This window comes from Nyctereutes procyonoides, unplaced genomic scaffold (assembly GCF_905146905.1).
Source record: "Nyctereutes procyonoides isolate TBG_1078 unplaced genomic scaffold, NYPRO_anot_genome, whole genome shotgun sequence".
NCBI classification, from domain to species: domain Eukaryota; kingdom Metazoa; phylum Chordata; class Mammalia; order Carnivora; family Canidae; genus Nyctereutes; species Nyctereutes procyonoides.
In genome coordinates, this window is record NW_026575048.1 from 18768631 (window position 1) to 18793191 (window position 24561).

Here is a 24561-nt window from a genome sequence, read left to right on the forward strand (position 1 = left end):
GACATTGAAAGACATTTGTGATCATTTGTGCAAAGTAAATATGATTAAGTACAGTATAATGTTAGGTGAATCTGTAGTACTGATAGTTTTCTGATATACTGGTAGTTCAAAGGCAAAGATGGTGTGTGTTTAGTGGATTAAGAAGCAAACGTGAGCCAGAAATAAAGGTGCTTATCACATCTTGACTCTTGCTTAAACTCCAGGCATCAGAGTAAGTTACAACTGTTAAAATCTAGTTTAGCATTAAGAAAGAGCTTATCTTTAATTTTTAAAAAGTAATATTAAAAACATATTTCTTCTGAAGTTCCTAAATTATTAAATGTGCATTTAGGAATAATTTGTTTTGGGGACGTTTCCTTTGGCACCCGTGTTAAATTTCTTTCTCCTTTGGTATTTTGAGAGAGTAAAGGTCATTCCTGTTCTATTACTTGGTTGAAAGCTGTCTTGCTGTCTTGTTTTTGTCCCTGTTGGCAGGAAAGGAAAATGCAATATTGTGGGAGATAAGGAAAAATATTTAAAAGTAAAAGGGAGAAAAACTTAGAGCAAGTAACTAGCCATACATAGGCCCATCCCTAGACAAAAACTATTAATATTTTAGTCGATTTATGAAAGTTACAGTATGGATTTATAATTTTATTCAGAATTTTTTAGTGTTTTTTTCCAAAGCAAATAACTGTTCTTTAATTTTTTGGATCAGGAGTAAAACAAACAAACGGGAACGTTCAGTGAATTTTCTTCAAGAAAGAAGGTATTCTTAGGCTGTCACCGTGGACCAGCCATTGCGGCTCAGCCAGCTGTAATGTCATTCCTGAGCTGCTGAATATGACCTCCTTCGTGCGGCTGCCTGGCGGTCAGCAGGCTGAACCTTGCTCCACAGGCTCTAAAGGCACAAGTGACATGGACCCTGACCTACCAAATCTGTTTTTTCTGTTTATGAATATGAATAGGTTTTCCTCTTTCTTATTTGAGGAGGAGCAAAGACAAAAGTTCACCAAGCTATAAAAGCAGATAAAAAAAATAAAAATAAAAAAAATAAAAGCAGATAACTATGTTATTGTTGTTAACTGAGCCAAATTAATGGCCACCTTTATGAAATGTTAGTAGTAATTAGTAGAGTTTACATTAAAAAAAAAAAAAAACTTGACCTAACTGCTTTTGATTCTCAGTCTGGTATCTGACCTTCTAGTCTTCTCCCATCTGTTAGTATCCTCTTTCTCCCTCTCTGTTACTGCCTATTTTACCTGTTGCTGTAAAACTGCCTCTTTAACTTTTTCCTCAATGTACTCTCCTCTCCAGCTTTTTTTCATTTTTAATATATCTTGAATATAATGTTAATATACCAGTGTTTTTATCCCTCACATATCGTGTAACCACTTATACACACCATTTTGTTTGGTCTACGCAGAGCAATTTAATATCCATTGAATTTGAGTGCCTTAAGGATGGCATGTGTTCTGTTCAGTAAGATATAGCCCCCACTTCTTCCTAGTGGCTTAAACTTACCCCATTTACAACTTTCGTTACTTTGGTGATTGTAGGGATTTGAATTTATATTTTTTTATACTGTATACTATATTCTCTGCAAAAGTCAGGAATAGACCCATACACATATGTTAAGTTGATTTTTGGCCAAGGTACCAAAGCAGTTCAGAGGCATTAGGGCACTCTTCAACAGTTGGGTATCCACATGCAAAAAACTGGACTTTGATCCATATTTTATACCAGAGTAAAAGAAAAAATTAACTCCAAATAGATCATAGAACAAAATATAAAGCCTAAAACTTGGACAGTTTTAGAAAAAGGGATAGTATAAATCCTTTATGATCACTGATAGGCAAAGATTTCTTAGATTCAACACCAAAGGTATGATCTGTGAAAGAAACTGCTAGGGATGCCTGGATGGCTCAGCGGTTGAGCGTCTGCCTTTGGCTCAGGGCGTGATCCTGGAGTCCCGGGATCGAGTCCCACACGGGGCTTCCTGCATAAAGCCTGCTTCTCCTTCTGCCTGTGTCTATGCTTCTCTCTCTCTGTGTCTCTCATGAATAAAAAACAAAAAAAAAAAACAAAAACAAAAAAAAAAACAAAACAAAAAACAAAAAAACCCTGCTAAATTGGATGTCATCAAAATTAAGAACCTCTGACCTTTAAAAGACAATATTAAGAGTGTGAAAAAAATAACCATCAGGGAAATGTAAGCCAAAATACAAAGAGATGCCACTTCATATCCGCAAAAATCAGATAATAACAAGTGTTTATAAGAATGTGGAGAAATCAGAATCTTCCAGCGTTGGTGGGACTATGAAATAGTACAGTCACTTTGGAAAACATTCTGGCAGTTTCTTGGATATCCTACCGAACTCCTTCAAGTCTTTGTTCACATCTCACCTTGCGTGAAAGAGGTGTACCCATAGCATCCTGTGTAGTGCCACAGTTTTTCTCTTCCCTTTCTTTTCTTTTTAAAAAATATGTATTTTTTATTTTTTTTAAAGATTTATTTATTTGAGAGAAAGAGAAAGGGAGCCAGTGAGTACAAGCAGGGGGAGGGGCAGCGGAAGTGGGAGAAGCAGACCCCTGCTGAGCAGGGAGCCTAACATGGGGCTAGGTCCCAGGATCCTGGGATCATGACCTTTTCCTGTTCCGAAGGCAGATGCTTAACCAACTGAGCCACCCAGGTGTCCCTCTTTTCTCTTCCTTTTCACTCATAATCCCTTTTTGTTCTTTTTTTTATGCCCTAATGCATATAATCACATATTTGTTTTTAATTTTTTTTTTTTACATATCACCTTTTAAAGTACTGTATACTTTCCTTATTTGTTTTTATTGTTTGCCTCTTCCCATTGGAATGTAAATTCTATGAAGCCAGGGTAGAATAGTGCCTGACTTACAGTGGCCTCTCATTAAATGTTTGTTGAATGAATGAATGAAAGCTGGGACTGACTCCAAATCTCATGCTCACAATCACTGTGATATATATCCTTTCTAACAATTATTATTATTGAGTTTTCATAATGACTTAATTTTTATAATGATTCAGTAACTAATACTTCATCTAGTTTTGATATAATTTATTAAGCCAGTTCTTATCATGTAGTTTATTTCTGAAAGCTAGAGCCATCCATTCAGCAAATATTTAGAAGGCTTTAGAATCAGATTTTGTGTACCAGCCTCATAAAGATTGAAGAAAATATGGACCTTGTTTTCAAGGAACTGTCAGACTATAGTGGCATAGATATAGCAGCAGTTATTATAATGGTACCTGATAAAGGCGCATATTAGAGGCATTCTGAAGCTACAAAGAGAGTACACCAGATATGGTGCCCAACTCTATATATGAGCTGGAGGTTGGGTCTTGATTTGAGGTGGGGTAGAAATGGGAGGAGGATGGACAGCTGAACAAAAGGATATAGTAAACAAAATGTGCATTGAGGGAAGTTTTGGCCAGATATTAAAATAGATGGGAAGAGGACTGAAGATTGTCAAGGATGAAAAAGGTGAAGTACAACTTTAATCATTAGAAATACCGTGTTTTCTATTAATTTGTGGTATAACACATCATTGTAATCTGAGGAAGATTCTTCTAAAAGCCTTAAGGAAGTAATACATTTAGTTTGTATTTATCTTAAAATAGTTATTACTCATTAGTCTTAGGAGAGGGTAGGATTGAGTACTTAGAATTCCTTTAAACTATAAACAATGGGTATTATAAACTAATAGTTGTAGAAGTGAACGGTTTTACAAACCAGTTACTGTTCTAAGTATTTTACATGTGTTAATTTAGAATAATATATTTTACAGGGGTGTCTGGGTAATTAAGCATTGGACTTTTGGTTTTGGCTCAGGTCATGATCTCAGGGTCCTGGGATCTAGCACATCTGGATCTGTGCTCAGCAGGGAGTCTGCTTGAGATTCTCTCCCTCTCTCTCAGCCCCTCCTCTGACTTACAGACTCTCTCTCTCAAATAAATAAATAAATAAATAAATAAATCTTGAAAAAAGAGACTAATATATTTTACCGTCAGATATATGTATGCTTGAGTCATGGTTATCTGTAGGTAGATTATTTGTATTTGGGTTATCCATTCATTTCAAAAGACATCTTTGTTGACAGTGTCCTTCTACCTTTCCCTCAATATTATCCCAATTGTTTTTATTCCACCTGACTGGCTCCCCCCACACCATCATTTATATCTGTATTTTATAGCTGTTAAAATAGATGGTTTTTGTCTTCCACATTTGTTGATACTTGATGGGAAGGCAGATGTCATGTAAGCCTAAGAAAAGTATATAGACTCATTTTCCTCATTCTTAATGTTAATATTATAAGATTAATAATTAATATTAAGAGTTGATATTCTTAATATTTTACTTATCTATTCAAGGTTTTTCTCTAATTACAATTTATTCATTGACATAAGTATCAATGGAAGCCATTTTTCCCAGTCCTATTTTTTATCAGACTCTCTCTGCCCATAAATTAGGGATATAATTCTTAGAAACCATAGACTTTTAAACAATTTGAAGGCTCAGAATTGAAGGAGAAGAGTTATGAAACAGAATCCACCTATAGGAGCTGATTTCAGACAAGGCTTATGATGAACTTTATACAAAAATACCTTCAACATCATGATGATTTTTTAAAATTTTACTTTGTTATGTTGCCTGAAATTCTATTAAGCATTGATTTGGATAAACAAATACTGCTTTTAAGATACCTCTGGTTAGGTTAAGAATTTATAATCTGTTCTAATCAGATTGGCTCTCCATCCTGAGTTGTGAAGAGAGAAATGTAATATTGGAGATCAGGATATTATGGTAAGTTGGGGCAGCCAGAGTACGGTTAGAGTTGGGTTCTATAGTTTAGCAAAATTTGAGGGTACTGAAATTAGGGAAGGGGGTGTGGAGAGTGCTGTGTGGAAATGTGGAATTCACAAAAGACAAATTGCTTTAGTAAAAAAATTACTGGAGATGACACTTTAGGGAGAGACTCCTTTAAAGGGGAAAAACCCACTTTTTTCAAGGGTGTCTTGTTCTGATGACCTCCTGCTCACATGGTCAGAATTTAGGTTGGTTCTTCAATGTAGTCTCATTTTCCATGTTTAGGAGACTAGTATGGGGGTGAAGATTATGTTGAATTTGGGAAAGATAAAAGCAAGTAAAATGTGACTCTGCTGTAGTTAATGTTGTAGTACTGCTTTGTAAAATAAGCATATGTGGACTAGCCTGTCAATTGGACCATCATTTGTGACATTTCTTTCATAGGAATATGCATATAAAATGTCAAATGGCTAACATACAGTTAAAATTAGAACAAAGATTTCATTTTAAGGATAAGGATTAGGGAAAAAGATTTGTAAGGGACCTTTTTCTTTAAAGTGAGGTATAATTGACATATTTTTGATGTTATATTAGTTTCAGGAGTACAGTGTAATGATTTGATGTTTGTATATACTGTGAAATGATCTAGTTACCATCTGTCACCATATAGAGTTGCAATTTTTTTTCTGTGATGAGAACTTTTAGAATTTACTCTCTTGGCAACTTTCAGATATGCACTATAATAATGGTAACTGTAGTCACCATGCTGTGTATTACATCCTTATGACTTATTTATTTTATAATATTTATCTTTTATATCTTTTATAAAAGGTATAAAGATATAAACTTTCATAAAGTTTGACCCCCTGGGACCGTTTTTTTTTTTTTTTTTAGTGCATCTCTCCTGTTTAACTTGTAATAATGATTGTGAAGTTGACTTCTTTACATTATCTGCTACGAGACCTAGTTGTACTCTCTGAAGTCATATAGAACATATCTCTGTCCATTTTGATATGTCAGGGGGTCAGATATTTGATGACTGTTATGATGTTGCTATATGATGATGGCTGTTCTGTCTTCCCATATGCTTCTTTTCTTCAGGCTAATTTCCACAGCCTAATTATTTCTTTTATGCCATTGTTTTCAGACTTGGAAATCCTTCTAGATAGTCTCTAAGTTCTTTAAATCATGGTATTCAAACCTCATCTAATGGTTTAAGTGTGATCATGATCAGCTGAGATTAGAAAGGGTCTGTTTTATTGGTGTGATCAATATAGTCCAAGTTTGCAATTATTTATTTTCTTTTTAAAATTACCATATCCTACATTTTGTTCCCATTAACGACTTCGGTCATGTAAGCCAATAGATGATTTTATTTATGCATTTACCTATTTATCTACCTATCTGTTTATTTTCGTAATTGGCTATTAAGCCAGTTCTTCATTTTAACTTTAGAGAATAAAATGGTGTACGAAATCAAGTCATGGATGTTAGGGGCAAAAAGATTTGGGTTTTGCCATTTATTAGTAAAGTGCCTTGGATTATTGACTTAGCTTTTTTTCTTTTTGTTTTCATTTTTAATTTTTAAAAATATTTTATTTTTAAGTGACTTCTACATTCAAAGTGGAACCTGAACTTAAAAACCCAGAGATCAAGAGTCACATGTTATACTGACTGTGTAAGCCAGGTCTCTTCTGTTTTTAGTTTTTAAAAAGATTTTGGGGATCCCTGGGTGGCTCAGTGGTTTAGCACCTGCCTTTGGCCCAGGGCGCGATCCTGGAGTCCCGGGATCGAGTGCCACGTCAGGCTCCCGGCATGGAGCCTGCTTCTCCCTCCTCCTGTGTCTCTGCCTCTCTCTCTCTCTATGTCTATCATAAATAAATGAGTAAATCTTAAAAAAAAAAAAGATTTTATTTACTGATTCATGAGAGTCCCAGAGAGAGGGGCAGAGACATAGGCAGAGGGAGAAGCAGACTCCCTGTAGGGAGCCCAATGTGGACTCCATCTTATTAGATCCTGGGATCATGACCTGAGCCCAAGGCAGACACTGAACTGCTGAGCCACCTAGACGTCCCTGTTTTTGTTTTTAAATAAAATGAGGACAATAATACCTCATTATTAGGATTGTTATGAGAAGCACATGAAATAATCTAGGGAAAGGACTTTAATATGCTTTATTCTAGTGCTTTACTACATAAATATTTGCTATATAGAGTTCTTTATTGGCTACATATATTTTGCATCTATTAGATGTTTACATAAAACATTTAAAAAATTAATAGTAAGTATGTCACCCTTAATTTAGTTCTAGTTTTTTTTTTTTTTAAGATTTTATTTATTTATTCATGAGAGACACACACAGAGAGGTAGAGACACAGGCAGAGGGAGAAGCAGGCTCCATGCAGGGAGCCCGGTGTGTGACTCGATTCCTGGTCTCCAGGATCACGCCCTGGGCCGAAGGCAGGTGCTAAACTGCTGAGCCACCCAGGGATCCCCTCTAGTTTGTTTTAACCCCGTGTTGTATCCTTTAGATAATTTACCATTTTTAATTTTCATTTATTGCATTGTCTAGCCTACCAGCATTTATGTTGTTAGCAGATCTGATGAACAAGTTTTTGAATTACTGGAGCAAGTCATTGAAAAAAAATTTAACAGAGCAGCCTGAGGCTGAGCACTGAGGCCGGCCACCACAGGGCTGTCCCGTGGTGGGTATTGCGTGGTTAGTTAGCATTTTGTAGGGCTGAGGTTTATGGATAGCTTCTCTGCCTGTAAGTGTCCTAACCACTTCCTTTCTACCATTTTTTTCTCTGGGAGGATATTTGAGAAATCATTGTAACATTTATGTATTCTCTTTAGTATTCTCATTTTTTTGATGAGTAAGTTTTTTTGATGGTTATTCTTTGAAAACTGATAATTTTATGACAAAATTAGCCATATTTAGCATTAAGGATATAGCTTAAGGTTTTAGATCAGTTATTGATAAAATATACACATTTTTTAGTTCTAGTGTACTGCAGATTTTTAAAAATTAGTTTTACATTTCTCAGATTAGGGGCTCGTGGGTGGCTGAGTGGGTTAAGCATCTGCCTTAGGCTCAGGTCACGATTCGAGGGTCCTGAGATCAAGCCCTTCATCAGGCTGCCTGCTTAGTGGCTCCCTGCTCTCTCTTGAGTAGAAATTAAAAAAAAAAAAAAAAAACCTCTCAGATTATTAAGTTCTTAGTGTAACTTCCCATGAAGTTCCTAAGAACTTCTTTACTACTTAACAGAAACAGCATTTTATTAGTTTTTCACTAAAAATTGCAAAGTACATTGCAACCAAAAATTTCTACTTTTAGAATTAACAGTAGTTTATTTTTCTGGTGCCACATTTTTTGTGCCATATATTATTATTTTTTTTTTAATTTTTTTTTTATTTATTTATGATAGTCACAGAGAGAGAGAGAGAGAGGCAGAGACACAGGCAGAGGGAGAAGCAGGCTCCATGCACCGGAAGCCCGACATGGGATTCGATCCCGGGTCTCCAGGATCGTGCCCTGGGCCAAAGGCAGGCGCCAAACCGCTGCGCCACCCAGGGATCCCCATATATTATTTTTTAAAGATTTTATTCATTCATTCATGAGAGACACACAGAGAGGCAGAGTCATAGACAGAGGGAGAAGCAGGCTCCCTACTGGGAGCCTGATGTGGGACTTGACCCCAGGACCCTGGGATCAAGACCTGAGCCAAAGGCAGATGCTCAACCAGTGAGCCAACCCAGGTGTCCTATTTTGTGCCATTTCTAATGGTCAAGCAGAACATTCAAAGAAGTGGTAGACAGAAGATATTCAATACAGTTTTAATTTAAACAAAAACAATCAGTTTATCATTAAAAATTAGAGATGGATCATTGTTTGAATAATTACCATGACTTTGCCATTTATGTCATGAAATTTTAGTGAGTGAATTTTTATTGTGACTAACACTATGGAATTTCTAGGTAATTAGGGCTATGTATTTTGGGAAATAAAGACACATCTGTTTCTTATACTTCTCTTTTGTAATAGTATGACCCTGGGCCTGTGCTTCAGATTTTGGCTTTTATTCTCTCCGGTGGATTGTTGATTCTTTGTTCCAATGGAGGGCCAATATTTTTAAGCTAGCTTTTGCTTTCATATAATTATTTCCCATGAGTTTATCATCTCTATGTAGATTAAACATAATAACAGGGAGGGCAGGGCAGTCTCTCTGTCTCAATCTAAGTTAGTTTGCATTTTTCTTTTACCTTGTTCAGTACTTCCTTTAAAATGGCGAAGTCCAGAGTCCATATCTGTTTAGACTTGGATATATAGGACCTCTGCAAATCTCTTCTGTGCTGATAGGGAGAAGAGGGACTGAGGCATATCTTGAGGTGGATATGTAAGGTGAAGACAAGGTACTTATGACTATTTTAGATAGGAGATATCTCCTAAAAGAGATTGATTGCTATGGAGACAAGGTCTTGTGGGGATTTCTTATAATAACAGATTTCTTTACAGTCTCGTCTCAGCAGTAGTAAAGCCTCCCAATAAAAAATGATCTTACAGCTTCTTTAGTGTTGTAGAATAACCATGATGGACTGCTCAACTGAAAACTATGCTAAGTTTCTGTTTCTAGGATGGGGGAAGGGAACCTCCTGTTACCACAAGCAAACAAACAAAACTCCCTTTTTTCTCTTGTAAGCCCATAACTATGCAGGTTTGAGAAATTTATCTTTCTTTCAATATTTAAGAGATAACCTTTTATGTTTGTTTGCTTATTCACTTTTTAGGGTATCTGATAAAATTACAGAATAAATCACAAAAAGAGCAAATCTTTTATCTGTGTTTCGTATTTGGTCATCTGGTAAAAATCAGATCTATGGCATAAATGAATGCTTTTCAAACTTTCCTTCCCCAGTTTGAACACTAGAAGCAAGGCTTATTTATTCTAAGGTAGACCAAGAGAAGCCTTATTTTATGAGAGACCATGGCCAAATATTGATAGACTAAAATTTAGGTGATGGTACAGGTTGGGAGAACTTTCATTTTTAAGCAGTGCTCAGCTGTTAAGATGCCATTATTCTTCCCAAGCCTCACATGACATGAAGAGTAGTAGAAGAAGTCAGTAAAGTTGAATGAGCTTTGTAATGAGAATTAGAAGACCGGGGTTCAAATCCATGTTCTGTGGAAGTTCTGAGCTTGAGCAGATCACTTTATCTCCCTCTCTGGGATTTGATTCTTTAATCTGTAACCTGAGGGCTTGCATGTGCTGATCTCTCACAGTCTTTTCTGATTTATTTATTGATTTATTTATTTTAAAATATTTTATTTATTCACGAGATGAGAGAGAGAGAGAGAGAGAGAGAGAGAGAGGCAGAGACACAGGGAGAGGGAGAAGCAGGCTCCATGCAGGGAGCCTGACATGGGACTCGATCTTGGGTCTCCAGGATCAGGCCCTGGGCTGAAAGCAGCGCTAAACCGCTGAGCCACCCAGGTAACCCTCTTTTCCGATTTAAAATGATTGCATAATTACTACATTTTCCTCACTACCTCTGAGTGTCTGTATATACTCCCCCCCCCCCTTATTTTTCTTGGAGGAAAAGTTAAATGACTTTCCAGGATCAGTTCGTATGATTGTGAAACTGCCCATTCCTAATTCTTCCAGTGTTGTTGTTTATTCATTTATCCAGCAAACATCTATACAGTAGGATAAAACGAGATATAATGTGGCAATGTGGTGGCACAAAGTGGAAGTGAAGCTTTTTGGTAAACCAGGTGAGGGCTTATAGAGCAGGGCATCCCTGACCAGAATTTTAAAATGAAAAAAGCCTTAGTAAAAGTAGTAGATTCTTTTTTTCTTTTCTCTTCTTTAAAGATTTTATTTATTTAACTTGAGAGAGATTGAGAGTGTGTGAGTAGGAGGGAAGGAGTGAGAGAATCTGAAGCAGGTTGAGTGCCCAGCCCCAGGTGGGGCTTGATCCCACAACCCAAGGTCATGGTCTGACCCGAAACCAAAAGTGGGACACTTAACCAACTGAACCACCCAGCTACTACTACACCCCAAAAGTAGTAGATCCTTAATGTAAACAAAAATTAGGAAATATAGATTAGCAAAACTCAGGAAAACAACCAGTCTTAAAACCTCGATATTCATTTCTTCCTATCCTTTTGAAACTGGATTTTAAAGGATGCCTAGACGACTAAAAAGAGGCTGGTGGAGGAAGCATTAAAGGCAAAAGAAATAAGGAATACAAATGTATGAAGGCCTGAAAAAGCATGTCATGTATGCCAACTCTAAGAAGTTAGGTATGGCTGGACCATAAGGGGTATTGCATGGGGAATTGGAAGATGTTTGGAGTCATCAGCCATACCTTGGAGGACTTTGAATGTGAGTCATTAGAGTCTGTCTGTAGAAGTTGGGAGCCCATAAAGGGTTTTAAGATAGGAAAAGGACAGATTTATGAAGTGATTTGCATTTTAGAAAACTTATTTTGGCAGTTTCAAGAAGGCAGATTAAACACTTGCTACCTGTTTGCTTTCCTTTACCAAATCTATAGACATAATAGAAAAATATACATGCAGTCGTCTATAGAAATAAGGGGAAATCTCTGTAAATCAGAAACTGAAGAATTTCTGAAAATAGATGGTCCAGTGGGTAACACTCATATCCAGAGGTGGGGGAAATTGGGAACATGAAGGGTCCCAGAGTAATCAGTAAGGTGATTACTATAACATAAGCAACTCCTACCTGTGTAAATTCTGACACGAATTTGGATGGAGCAAAAGGTCTTTTACCATGCAAGAATTGCATGCAGGAGCTTGGGTCTATGGGATAGTGCAGCACTATGGGTAACTGGCTATACTCACACATGGAAGACCAGGCACTGAGGCACCCTGAATACTCTTCCTCCACTCTGCCTAAAAAAAATGTGAAATGAGTATTGCTTCCTGAATAAGCAGTACCAACAGAAGCCAGCAGAATGTAACAGAATCCAAATACAAGGATAAGAATTTCCAAATGTTTCAGGAAAGCCAACAGCATGCAAGAGAATCAACAAACAGAAGAGCTTGGAGTCAAGTAAAAGTTATTAGAACAGAGTTCTAAAATAAGTTTAGCCAATAATTTTAGATAAGGAGTTTATTGTATTTTTAACAAAAGCGAGTGATTATAAAACAAGAGTAGGCGTTTATTAGGAAGAGTTAGTTAGGGATCTGAGGAATGAGAAATATTGTTGTTGAAATAGAACAATATTTGGTGCCAGTGGAGGATGAATTAGAATAGTACACAATTGGTAGCAGAGAGAACTGGCTCTTCCTGGTGATCCAGTATTATGGGGTCCTGAACTAAGATAGTAGCAGTAGAGATAGAGCTGAGGAAACAAATACAAGAGGTGTTAAAAATAGAGAATTAATAGGACCACTCGGGTGTGAGAATGAAAGAGAAGAAGGAATCTGAAATATTCCTAGGCTTCTTGATTGGTTAAGTGGAGAAGTGATATTGCCAGAAACCACAATAGCAAATTCAAGAGTAAAGGTAGTTTTTGAGAGGGGTAGGGGAGATAACTGTTCTCACTTGAACATGTTGAAATTGAGATGCCTGTGAGACAACCAGGTAAATTGTTGTCTGTTAGACTAGTGGATGTATGGATTCAAATATTTGGGCTTGAATGAGTTTTGGGAGTCCTATATAGGTAAGTTTACTCAGGAGGAATGCAGACTTTGAGACTGAATGACCACTTTCATTTGAGAGCTAGTACAGGCAAGGGAGGGTTGGAATAGTAAGAGGTATACGAAGAATAATATCCTGGAAACTAGAGAAGTAAGGATGTAGTCAACAAGGTCAGATTACCAGGGGGTGAATGAGGGCTGAGTGGTAATTTGGCAGTTCAATGGAGGTGGAAAGCAGCTTCAGTGGAGTGGTGGGGTTAAACCATATTATAGTTAAAGAATGCATGGTGAGGGCACTTGGGTGGCTTTGTGCTTTAAGCATCTGCCTTCGGCTCAGGTCATGATTTCAGGATCGGGAATTGACTCCACGTGGGTCCTGGTCCATCTAGCAATCAGAGGGAATCCTGCTTGTCCTCCCTATCTCCTCCTCCACTGCTCATGTTCTCTCTGCCTCTCAAATAAATAAAATCTTTAAAAAAAATGCACAGGAGGTGGGATGGTAAAGGCTGTGAAAATAGATTCTGCAGATACAGGTTTTGTAGAGGAGGGAGGTCTGTGGGAGCTGGGATATGGAATGGATGCAGGGTTGGAGGACCAGTATTCTTCTCTTAGTCTAACTTTCTCTTCCCTAACTTCTCTTCTTCTTTGTAGCTTCTTACAAACATTGTCAGGGGGTGTCTCTCATTTTCTCCTTTTACCTTCTCCTATTTCACTCTTTTTTTAAAATAAAAATTTTTTTTTATTTATTCATGAGAGACACACAGAGAGAGGCAGAGACACAGGCAGAAGGAGAAGCAGGCTGCATGCAAGGAGCCCAGTGTGGGACTCGATCCCGGAAGGAACTCCGGGATCACGTCCTGGACTGAAGGCAGGCACTCAACCACTGAGCCATGCAGGCATCCCTCCTATTTCATTCTTAAACATTTCTCCCAACTCTACATTTTTGTTGACACTTATTTTCTCTTTTCTTTGTTTGGAAGGATTTTTGTGATATCTTACCTTTTTTGTTCATTTATTTGTATGCTCTGTCTCCCCAGCTACTTGATACCACAAGTCTTTCAAGGTCTTTTTGTGCCTTTAACTTGACCACAGTGTCACACTGAAGATGTTCAATTAAGAGTCATTGAAAATTAATTGCACAAATACATCTAGTTCCAAAATCCCACTTGGAATAATTGTCGCAAAAAAAAAAGTGCATTTAAAAAATTATTATTTTAAATAGACTCTATGCCCAGTGCAGAGCCCAGTGTGGGGCTTGAACTCATGACCCTGAGATCAAGACCTGAGCTGGGATCATGAATTGAATGCTTCACTGACTGAGCCACACAGGTTCCCCCCAAAAGCACATTTTAGGTAATTAGAAATTTAATATGACTTTTGGGAAAGTTTGAGTAACCTTAAAATACATTAATTGAAGTTATATTACAGGAAGAATAAATTATCCTGCCCTGGTGCAATACCTATAACATCTATTGTTTGACTTCATATTAAGAGGGATGTTGGCAAACTAGAATCTTGTTCAAGAAAGAGAAAAGGGCAGCCCCCGTGGTGCAGCGGTTTAGCGCCGCCTGCAGCCCAGGGCGTGATCCTGGAGACCCGGGATCGAGTCCCACATCAGGCTCCCTGCATGGTGCCTGCTTCTCCCTCTGCCTGTGTCTCTGCCTCTCTCTTTCTAGCTGTGTCTTTATGAATAAATAAATAAAATCTTTAAAAAAAAAGAGAGAAAAATGATAGCGTTGGGAGTGCTGGTTGTCAACCCAGTATCTGTTCTCCCTTTCATTCATAGTAACATTATTGCTGTTGTGTGGACATATCTTTAAGGCCAACTATAAAACATTTCCTAGCAGTTGTAAAGAGAAGTCTAAGGTTATGGCTTCTAGGAAAGCTCTTTAAAGAGAGAGAATCATCCGGGAAGCCTCAGAAGGAACTCTTGTCTCTTCCTTTTTTCTGCCTGGGACATGGATGTGATTTTTGGAGGTACCATGATCATTTTTTGACCACGAGATGACTTTGAGAGTAGATGCCATGGGGTGAGGCTGGCAGAGAGAAAAGATAGAGCAGGGAGGAGTCGATGGTGACTAGCAAGCTGTCAGTTCATACTGATATTCCTACCTCCAGATAGATGTCTTATATGACAGAAAAATAAACGTTTCTTTTCTGTCAGCCACAGGTATTTCTGTGCCTACTTTAACACAGAAGGCTAGTCCCCAGACTGGATTAAGGCTGTTAATGAGGCCAACCTTAGCAGTCGGAGATATTGTGGCCTCAGCTGGTTTTGGTTTTCAGATTTGACCTTAAGGGAAGATTTTCTAAAAAAGATTTTAATACTCATCTAAGTGATTTTTTAAAAAAGACTTTATTTATTGATTCATGAGAGACAGAGAGAGAGAGTGTGGCAGAGACACAGGCAGGGGGATAAGCAGGCTCTCTGCAGGAGCCCAATGTGGGACTTGATCCCGGACCCCTGGATCATGCCCTGAATCAAAGGCAGACACTCAACTGCTTAGCCACCCAGGTGTCCCTCATAAGTAATTTTTAAGAGAGCTTTTCTCAGCTTGATTCTGAAAATACATGACCATCCTTTCTGTAGGTATGAGCAAACAAAAATTATAGGAGATAAGACTCAACAGTTCAAAAGAAGGAATGAAGGAATAATTTGAATTTTTATAGCAGGTAGCTCTCTGCAAAGTAGTTAGGACTCTGTGCCAGATATAAAAAAGTGAAATTCTTAGACTTAGTGAAATTTAAGAGGAGATTGTCACAAACAATGGGCATCCAGAAAACAGGAAAAGGTTTTTGGAAAACAAAATCGTTAATTTTAAACTAAAATAAGTAATAGTAGTGAAAAGTAACTGCATATTTAGGAAATCATATTAGTCAATTAGAACATGAGTTCAAATGATGTTTCAGAGTTATGTAAAGAATGGAGCATGACAAAAAAGATAATAGGCACAGTAGATAGATCCAAAAGACATGGTATACATAAATTGAGTGTTCTAGAAGGAAAAAAAAAAACAGATGATGTATAAATAATCAATAAATACTCAAAAGGGTGTGTTGAAAATATTGCTAAACTGATGACTTACATTTAAAAAAGAACTCTCCAAATGGCAGAAATGAGTGATTATACTAGTCATGTTTCTGACATTCAAGGATAAGAGAAAATTCCAAAAGTATTCAAGGAGGAGAAAAAAAAATGATTTTCAAAGAAAAGATAATCAGATTGGAAACTAGTCTTTTAGTTAAGATAATGCTAAAACAGAGGATTCCAGACCTTTGGATTTATGGGCCAATAAAATGCTGATAGAAAACTTGAGTGATTAACATAAATTATAAAAGATTTTTCGACTAAATAAGGGCATGAAATATAAAGCAAACAATAATTTTTGTTTTAGGGTGAACAACAGTCACTTTTATTGATTTTACTGGGTGGAGAGTAGTGAAAATTTCATCACCAATTTGTATTGGTTCTTGGTTTGGAGTTTGGTAACTACAGCAATATCTACAGTGTAAGAGAAAAGGATATAAACTCAGAGTTTTATACTTTACCATACTGTCATTTACATATAAAGGCAAAATAGAGATTTCCAGACAGATACTATTTCAGAAATAATACTGTCTTTTGTATCTTTTTCAAAACAAAGTGTCAATAATATAATCAGTAAATTTAACAGATTAATATGAAACTGTACCATACAAGATATTTAGTTCTGATTACTTGTGAAAAAGTCATTAAAACTAAGCCACAGAAATAGCAAAAACAAACTCAAAAGTATTTTAAGCATTTATTGTGTTCCTACTGTGTACTAGGTACTGTGTACTAGATAGAGAGCTTGGCTCTCAGGATACAGTAAAACAACAAAGTCTTGTGAATTTTGCCCTTTGCCGGACCCCCATCCCCCCCGCGCGAGGATGCGGGACCATGAGCTCAGAGTCTAGCAAGTGATACAAGAAATAACCAGGTAGGTACAGTGTAGTGCAATGGATGCTCCTACAGTGGAAAAACTGCAGAGTGGAACATGAGCATAGATCAGGAGCTGGTTTCTTGAAGAGGGAACATCTGTGTTGAGACAAATGTATATATGTGTAGTATATATACAAGAATACAGGAGAGAGAAATTGAAAAGATTTCAGATTAGTTGATTGCATCGAGCGTACAAAGTGGGAAAAAGGAACAGATGAGACCAGAGGGGTACCTAGGGACAGTATCGCATAGAACCTTGGAAACAAAGTCAAAGCAGTTGGGTATTATCTTGGGAGGAATGGGGAATTATTAAAATATTTTAATCATGAAAAAGTGATGTGATCTGGTTTGTTTTTTAGGAAGATCACTCAGGCTATAGTATGGAGAATATTAGATTAGAGCCTGGTAAAATTGAAGTTGGTAAGATCACTTAGAGAGTTGTCTTATTGATTTGTTCTAACAAATATTTCTGGGTCAGAGGCAATACTGGGTTGGCTATGATAGGATCATGGGATGATGAGTAGTGGAGGAATTTGAGAAAGATTTAGGCTTTGGTTGGATATTAGGAAGATGTAGAGGGAAGAGAACAGACCTGATCTTAAATTTTTGGCTTGTGCAAGAGGTACGTGATGATGATGCCATTCAGTAGGGAAACCGCAGAGAAGATGATTAGGGAAGGATGAGGAGTTCAGTTTGAGGTCCCAATCCAAAAGATAGATCAGTGGATTTAAAGTTTAGGAGAGGGCTCTGGGCTAGAGATTTGGAAGGTAACTAAAGTCACATATATGAAAGGTCACCCATGTAGAATGTGCAAGGAGGGAAGACATGATTTAGGTGAGAGACCTTAGGAACACATATATTGAAAATGAGGATTCTTTGTCTTTTTTTTTTTTTAAAGATTTTTATTTATTTATTCATGATAGACATAGAGAGGCAGAGACACAGGCAGAGGGAGAAGCAGGCTCTACACTGGGGACCCGACGCGGGACTCCATCCCAGGACTCCAGGACCGTGCCCTGGGCCAAAGGCAGGTGCTAAGCCGCTGAGCCACCCAGGGATCCCCTTACAAAAAAAGTAAGAAAAATCCCAGAGCGTGTGGACTAACAATTCTGAAACCATTGTATGTGTTTATTGGTATTAAACAAACAAATGGGGGATCCCTGGGTGGCGCAGTGGTTTGGCGCCTGCCTTTGACCCAGGGCGCGATCCTGGAGACCCGGGATCGAATCCCACATTGGGCTCCCAGTGCATGGAGCCTGCTTCTCCCTCTGCCTATGTCTCTGTCTCTCTCTCTTTCTCTCTCTGTGACTATCATAATTAAATAAAAAAAATTAAAAATTAAACAAATGAATGGGTGGTAAACAGTGGGAGCCAAGTTTCTCACTTTTGGAGAGTGAAGTTACAGATAGCCCTGGGCAAGAGAAAGGCTAGAACGAACCATGTAGTAGTGTATTAGACTTCGAGACATCAGTAGAAACTCATGTTTAGCTTAATATAGATAAATGATTATAGATATGTATGTATAAATGGTGTAGTACATATACATATATTTCTTTGCTCTATCTACTGAGAAGGCCTAGAAGCAATGGTACCCTGGTAGCACAAGCACAATTAGGACTCAGATCTTAGTTTTTAATACTGTTCTACAATAAAAAGAACTAGGCTCCTTGGAAAATAGCTCATTCTGGGAGTGGGGCAGGAATATGCAACATATACCCTAAACATTTTATAGTGCTGAAAGTAAGAATATATTCAAAATCCCAAAATGTAGGGGCTTGCAAAATGATACAGGAGCCAGCTGGAAAGAACTTCCAGAGGCCTTAGCAGGAACAATTTGAACAACAAAATAAATAACATACTATTGGATTGTAACCCAGAGTATAAAATAAATATCCCTAAGTCCATACTGATTAAAAGAAGTGACTGAATAAATAAGTGCCCCTACTTATTTATTTACCCAGTACAGAAGAATTCAAAGTAATTTATACACACTTCCCTTCCTCAAGGAGTAGAACCTAATTCCCTGTTCTTGAATGTGGCTGCACTTAGGACTAAAAAGGAATGCTTATTTGTTTGGATGCTGTTTAAGATTAAATAAGGCAGGGACCAAGGAATTCTCATGGGCTATAGCGTTCAAGAAATTGGTGATCTCAGAGGGACCAGTTCTAGGGGGAAGGTAGATTGTTTGGCTATTAATTTATATGTCTCTGACTTTAACCAACCTTACAGAGTATTATTCTGTGTGTTCTTATTAGAAGATTTAATCACAAACTGATAGCTACTTAGTGTCTATCAAAAGCTCACAATATAAAAAATGTAAGATAGTACAATGACAATCTTAATGTTGTATTCATCTAGTTTCTTAAAAAAAACTTTTTTGGAGATTTTGTTTGTTTATTTGAGAGAGAGAGAGAATGAGAATGAACAAGCTGGAGGGGCAGAGGAAGAGGAAGAAGCAGGCTCCCAGCTGAGCAGGGAGCCCCATGTGGGGCTTTATCCCAGGACCCTGGGACCATGACCTGAGCCGAAGGCAGACGCTTAACCGACTGAACCACCTAGGCGCCCCATCATCTAGTTTCTTGTATTAAGAGAGGCAAAGATATAGGCAGAGGGAGAAGCTTCTCGCAGGGAGCCTGATACGGGACTCCATCCCTGGACACGGGATCACGCCCTGAGCCAAAGGCAGAGCCCAACCGCTGAGCCACCCAGGTGTCCTTTTTAGTATATGTGCTGCCGAAGTGAGCACAAGGTGTCCTTTTTGTATTAAGTTTTTATAGAAAAAAAAGTATCAGGACCAAGTCATCTCAGTCTCCCTTGACATGAAAATGCCTGTTACTGAGTTCTGATTTAATGATATACTGTCTGTATAGAATCTACCTGTAAGAAACATCATTTGAATAATGTGTATTTTCTAAAATTGTATTTGAAACTGTAGTCTCCTAGGTTTGTTCTTTATACAGGTGCTTATGGTTCAGATACAAAATTTATGTTTTCTTCTTAATCCAAAATTAAAAACTTACAACCTAGAAAATAATAGACCCAAATTTGACACTCAGTGTTTATAATTTGCTGATGTCATGATCTTAATAGTGTCTGTTTCCGTTGCCAACTGTCATATAACAAATTACCCCTAAACTTAATATCTTAAAATACCCTTGATTTGTTCTTTTTATGGTTCTCTGGATCCGGAATTGGCTAGTGCTTGGCGAGGGGATTCTTCTGTTCTATGTGACTTTAGCTGGGATCTCTCAGTCAGCTGTTAGCTGAACAGGGTTGGACAGTCTGAGAAGGTTTTGTCACGTGCCTGGCACTTTGACCTGTCTCCATATGGCCTTTCCACAGCATATGGCCTTTCCACAGCATAGTTTCAGGGTAGTTGGATTTGTTTTTGACACAAGGTAGATGGCTTCTAGCTTCTAAACGAGAAAAAAAGGGAAGCTGCCAAATTTCTGGTTTCTAGAGCTTAAGAACATCACTTTCACCACATCCTGTTGGTCAGAGCAAGTCACAAGGCCAACCAAGATTTAAGGAGCTGGGAAATAAGTCCCATCTCTCTCTCCCCCTTTTTTTTTTTTTGAAGTATTTTTTTTTAATTTAAGTAATCTCTACACCCGACATGGGCTTGAACTCATGACCCAAGAACAAGTCACATGCTCTTTCAGCTGAGCCAGCTAGGCACCCCCCTCCCCCACCTTAGCCCTGTCTCTTGATGAATTGAGGGACATGTGCACAAGGGAGAGAAGGAATCAATGGCAGCCATCTCTAGAGGGTAGTATGTACCCATACCAACTGCTGCAGTGTCTGATTTTTAATTTTATTAATATAGTTTTATTGTCATGAATCCTCTTTACCTTACATTTTAACTTGTAACCAATCCAAGTTCTCTTAGAAATTAACAAGGCTATAAATATTAAATAAAAATTATTACCTTAATTTAAAAGGAAAGATTTCAGGATAATGGACAGGGGTCATGCTAGGGCTTACAATTCTCATCAATCTGTATACATTTATCTTGGATTAATGAGTATCTTGGATTATTTAGAGTTAAAAGTCTTCAAAACTTCTTTCTTCAGAGCTGTTATTATGAGAATTCTCTGCTTTATTTTTAGTTTTCCTGATTTAGAAGATTTACTGACATATTTCCATATATATTATTTTTAAGTTCTGATAATCTTGTGGAGTCTAGTCTAGCAAAGGCTATTGTAATTTAAAATCAAGATACCCTTTGATTTCGTAATTCCACTTCATAAGTATACAGATATTATTTACAGCATTGTCAATACTGAAACAATAAGAATTGTTTCTCATCAATGAGAGACTGGTTAAATAAATAATGATATATTCATATATTATGAAATTGTTAAGGGTATGAGGGAATTCTAAAAGGGGTGATGTGAAGTAAACTCTAAGGTGTATTAGGGATGCCTGGGTGGCTCAGGCATTCTAATCTCAGGGTCCTGGGATTGAGCCAGTGTAGGGCTGGCTCCCTGCTCAGTGAGGAGCCTGCTTCTCCCTCTTTCCCTCCCTTTGCCCCTCTCTGCACTTATGGTTTTTCTCAAATAAATAAATAAATAAAATCTTTTTAAAAACCTCCAAATCTTTAAAAACAAAAAATCTAAGTTACATTAAATTAAAAAATCATAATGAGAAGCTCTGTTAGTAAGCCACCACTTTCATTAAAAAAGTATGTACATGTTTTTATATGTATAGAATACCTATGAATACTTAATAAAGAATAGGATGATTGGGGGAAAATTTCTATTTACCGTAATTCTTTAGGACAGTTCACTTTTTGTGTCAGATACATATACTAACTACTCTAAACATTAACTTCAGAAATGCTCTGATAGCTTTGTTTCTTTTTTTTTCTTTCTTTCTTTATTTCCTTTTTTTTTTTTTTTTTTTTTTTTTTTGTGTGTGTGTGTGTATGTGTAAGCTGGAATGTTAGATGTTCCATTCAGACAGGAGTAGTCTAGATTCAGGGAGCCTAAAGGCCAGTAGGAAAGATTAAACAAACGTAGCAAGTAATGAGACTGCTTGTTAGAGTTGTCATTTTAGCATTGTTCAAAATCTCTGGCCATTATTTTTACTGGATTGCTTATTGTCTTACTATATTGAAAAGTTCTTTATGTTCCCAAAACAAGTTCTTTAGGAAATGTTTTGCAGGTACTTTCTGCAAGTTTGTGACCTGACTTTCCTAACACTGTCTTTTGAAGAGCAGAATTTAAAAATTTTGTTTTACTCTGATATATCAGTTTTTTTCTTTCATGGTTTGTGCTTTTTCTGTCACACCTGAGAACTCTGCCTCACTTGGGTTGGCAGACTACAGCTGATTTAACTCACTGCTTATTTTTCTAAATAAAGTTTTGCTGGAAAATGGCCATGCCTGTTTGTTTACATATTGCCTATGGCTGCTTTCATTCTATAATGACAGTTGAATACAATAGAGACTGAATAGCCTATAAAGCTTAAAATACTTTTTGCAAAAAACTTTGACAACTCCTAGGCTAACCTAGGGTTCTCAAATTTTCTCCTATGTTCTCCTCTGGCAGTTTTATAGATTTGCGTTTTTAAATATTTAGGTCTATTACTTTTTTGTATAAGATGTGAGGTATGAGTTAAGGTTCTTTTTTCTCCGCCATATAAATTATCAATTGTTCCAGCAGCATTTGTTACAAAGACATTTTTTTTCCCATTGAATTACCCTGGTACTTTTGTTGATAGTCATTTGACTGTAAATTTGTAGATCTGTTCCCTGGATTTGTATGTTTATCCTATGCCAAAACTACAGTGTCTTGATAACTATAGCTTTAATAGAAAGTCTTGAAATCAGGTAGTGTAAGTTTTCCAACTTTGTTCTTCTTTCCTTTTTTTTCAAAATTGTTTTGAATATTCTAGATTCTTGGCATTTCCATATAAATTTTAGAATCAGCTTGTGAGTTTTTAACCAAAAAAATCTTCTGGGATTTTAATTGGGACTTAGGTTAAATCTATAAATATTGAAGAATTGCTATTTTTAACAATATTGATGGATCTGATATTTGAAAACAGTATTTCTCCATTTATTGAGGTCCTTGATATTTCACTCAGACTTTCATATGTTTGAGCACACAAATCTTCTATTTATTTTGTTATATTTATCTTAAATTTTTTGATGTTAATATAATTGCTGTTTTGTTCATTTATCTGTAATTATTCATTGCTACTGTATGGAAATACAGTTGAATTTTATGTGTTGACTTTGTGTTCTGCAATTTTGCTAAATTCTTTTTTTACTTTCAGTAATAGATTCTTTGAGATTCTCTATATAGACAGTCTTGTCTTTTGTGAAAAAAGACAGTTTTGATTTTTTTTTTCATCTCTGGGCTTTTATTTATTTTTCTTGTATTATTGTACTGAAAGTACAGTACAGTGAGTAGGAGTGGTGAGAGCAGATGTTCTTGCCTTATTCCTGATCCTAGAGGGAAAGCATTTAGTTTTTCATGATTATGTATATTAGCTGTGATTTGTTGTAGATTCATGTCCTAGGCTGAGGATGTTCCCTTCTGTTCCTAGTTTTCTGAGAGTTTTGAATCATGAATGACTGGGCTTTTTCTAATATATTTTTTCATATATTAATATGATCATTTATGTTTTAATCCATTGTTAGGGTGAATTTCATTGGTGATTCTTTTTCATATATTGATCTAATATTAATAGTGCATTCCTGGGATAAAGTCCATTTGGTCATGATACATATTTCTTTTTATGTGTTGCTGGATTTATTTTTCTAATATTTGGTTAAGATATTTTATGTCTGTGTTCATGAAAGGATATTAGCCTATAGTTTACTTTTCTTAAAATTTTTTTGTCTGATTTTTGTGTCAGTAGTGCTAAAATTTATGAATAGTGCTATTAAAATGAATTGAGAAATGTTTTCTTTTTATGTATTTCTGCAAGAGTTTATGTAATACGATACAACTTTCTTAGATACTTGGCTTTCTTACCAAGGAAGCCACTTGTCATACAGCTTTCTTCATGGAAAGGTTTTAAATTATGAATTAAATTGTCCTTAGTATATCAAGAGCTATTCTTATAATCTGATTTCTTCTTTTAATGAACTTGGTAGTTTGTCTTCAAATTTTCAAGAAATTGGTACATTTTATGGAAGTAATAAAATTTATTGCCATAAGTTATTCATAATATTCTCTTTATCCTTTTAATACCTATAAGCTCTCTAACGATGTTCCCTTTTCATTCCTGATACAAGTAATTTGTAGCTTCTTTTTTTCTTGATCATTCTGGTCGGAAGTTTATTCAATTTTGTAGAATGTTTTATTTTTTTTTTTTCAAAGGTATGTTTATATATTCATGAGAGACACCCAGAGAGAGAGAGGTAGAGACACAGGCAGAGGGAGAAGCAGGCTCCATTCAGGGAGCCTGACTTGGGGCTTGATCCCGGGACTCCAGGATCAGGGCCTGGACTGAAGGCGGCCCCAAACCGTTGAGCCACCCGGGCTGCCCAATTTTGTCAAATGTTTTAAAGAACTAGATTTCAGTTTCATAGGTTTTCATAATTGTTTTTTTTTGTTTTCAGTTTCATTTCTTCCTTCTAATTGCTTTGTGTTTAATTTACTCTTCTTTTTCTACTTCTTTAAGAAGGACTTACATTATTGATTCAACTTTGCTTGTTTTCTAATATAAGCATTTGATGCTCCGAGTTTGCTAACAACTGCTTTAGAGGTATCCCACAAATTTTGATATGTTCTAAGTTTCATTCAGTTAAAAAATATTTAAAGATTTCTCTTACTCTTTGACCCTTGGGATATTTAGAACTGTGTTGTTTAATTCCTAACCCTTGATAATTCTTTATCTGTCAGTTTTTGATTCTGATTTAATTCTGTTTTGGCTAGAGAAAATACATTATTTGACTTAAAGTCTTTTAAATATCTTGAGATACATTATCTAGCCTAGAATATGGTCTTTCTTGGTGAATGTTTCATGTGCCCTTGAAAATAATATATATTCTGCTCTCATTGTGTAGATGTTCTGTAAATGTCCAATTAGGTCAAGTCAGTTGATAGTATTTACAACTCTTCTGTATGTTAGTGGTTTTCTATTTTCTTGTTATGTTGATT

General features: G+C 36.6%; 1 protein-coding gene across 5 annotated transcripts in view; it reads left to right on the forward strand.

The window, feature by feature from the left end:
- NCOA1 (nuclear receptor coactivator 1) overlaps window positions 1–24561 on the forward strand; it is a 245257-nt gene that overhangs the window by 24540 nt on the left and 196156 nt on the right. Inside the window, exon 1 of one of the 5 annotated variants that reach the window (XM_055327202.1) lies at window positions 6477–6492. The exons of the other annotated variants lie outside the window; for them this stretch is intronic. The gene's annotated coding sequence lies outside the window, so the exon portion shown is untranslated. Of the gene's footprint in view, window positions 1–6476; window positions 6493–24561 lie in introns of those variants that run through there. 5 annotated transcript variants of the gene reach the window in all.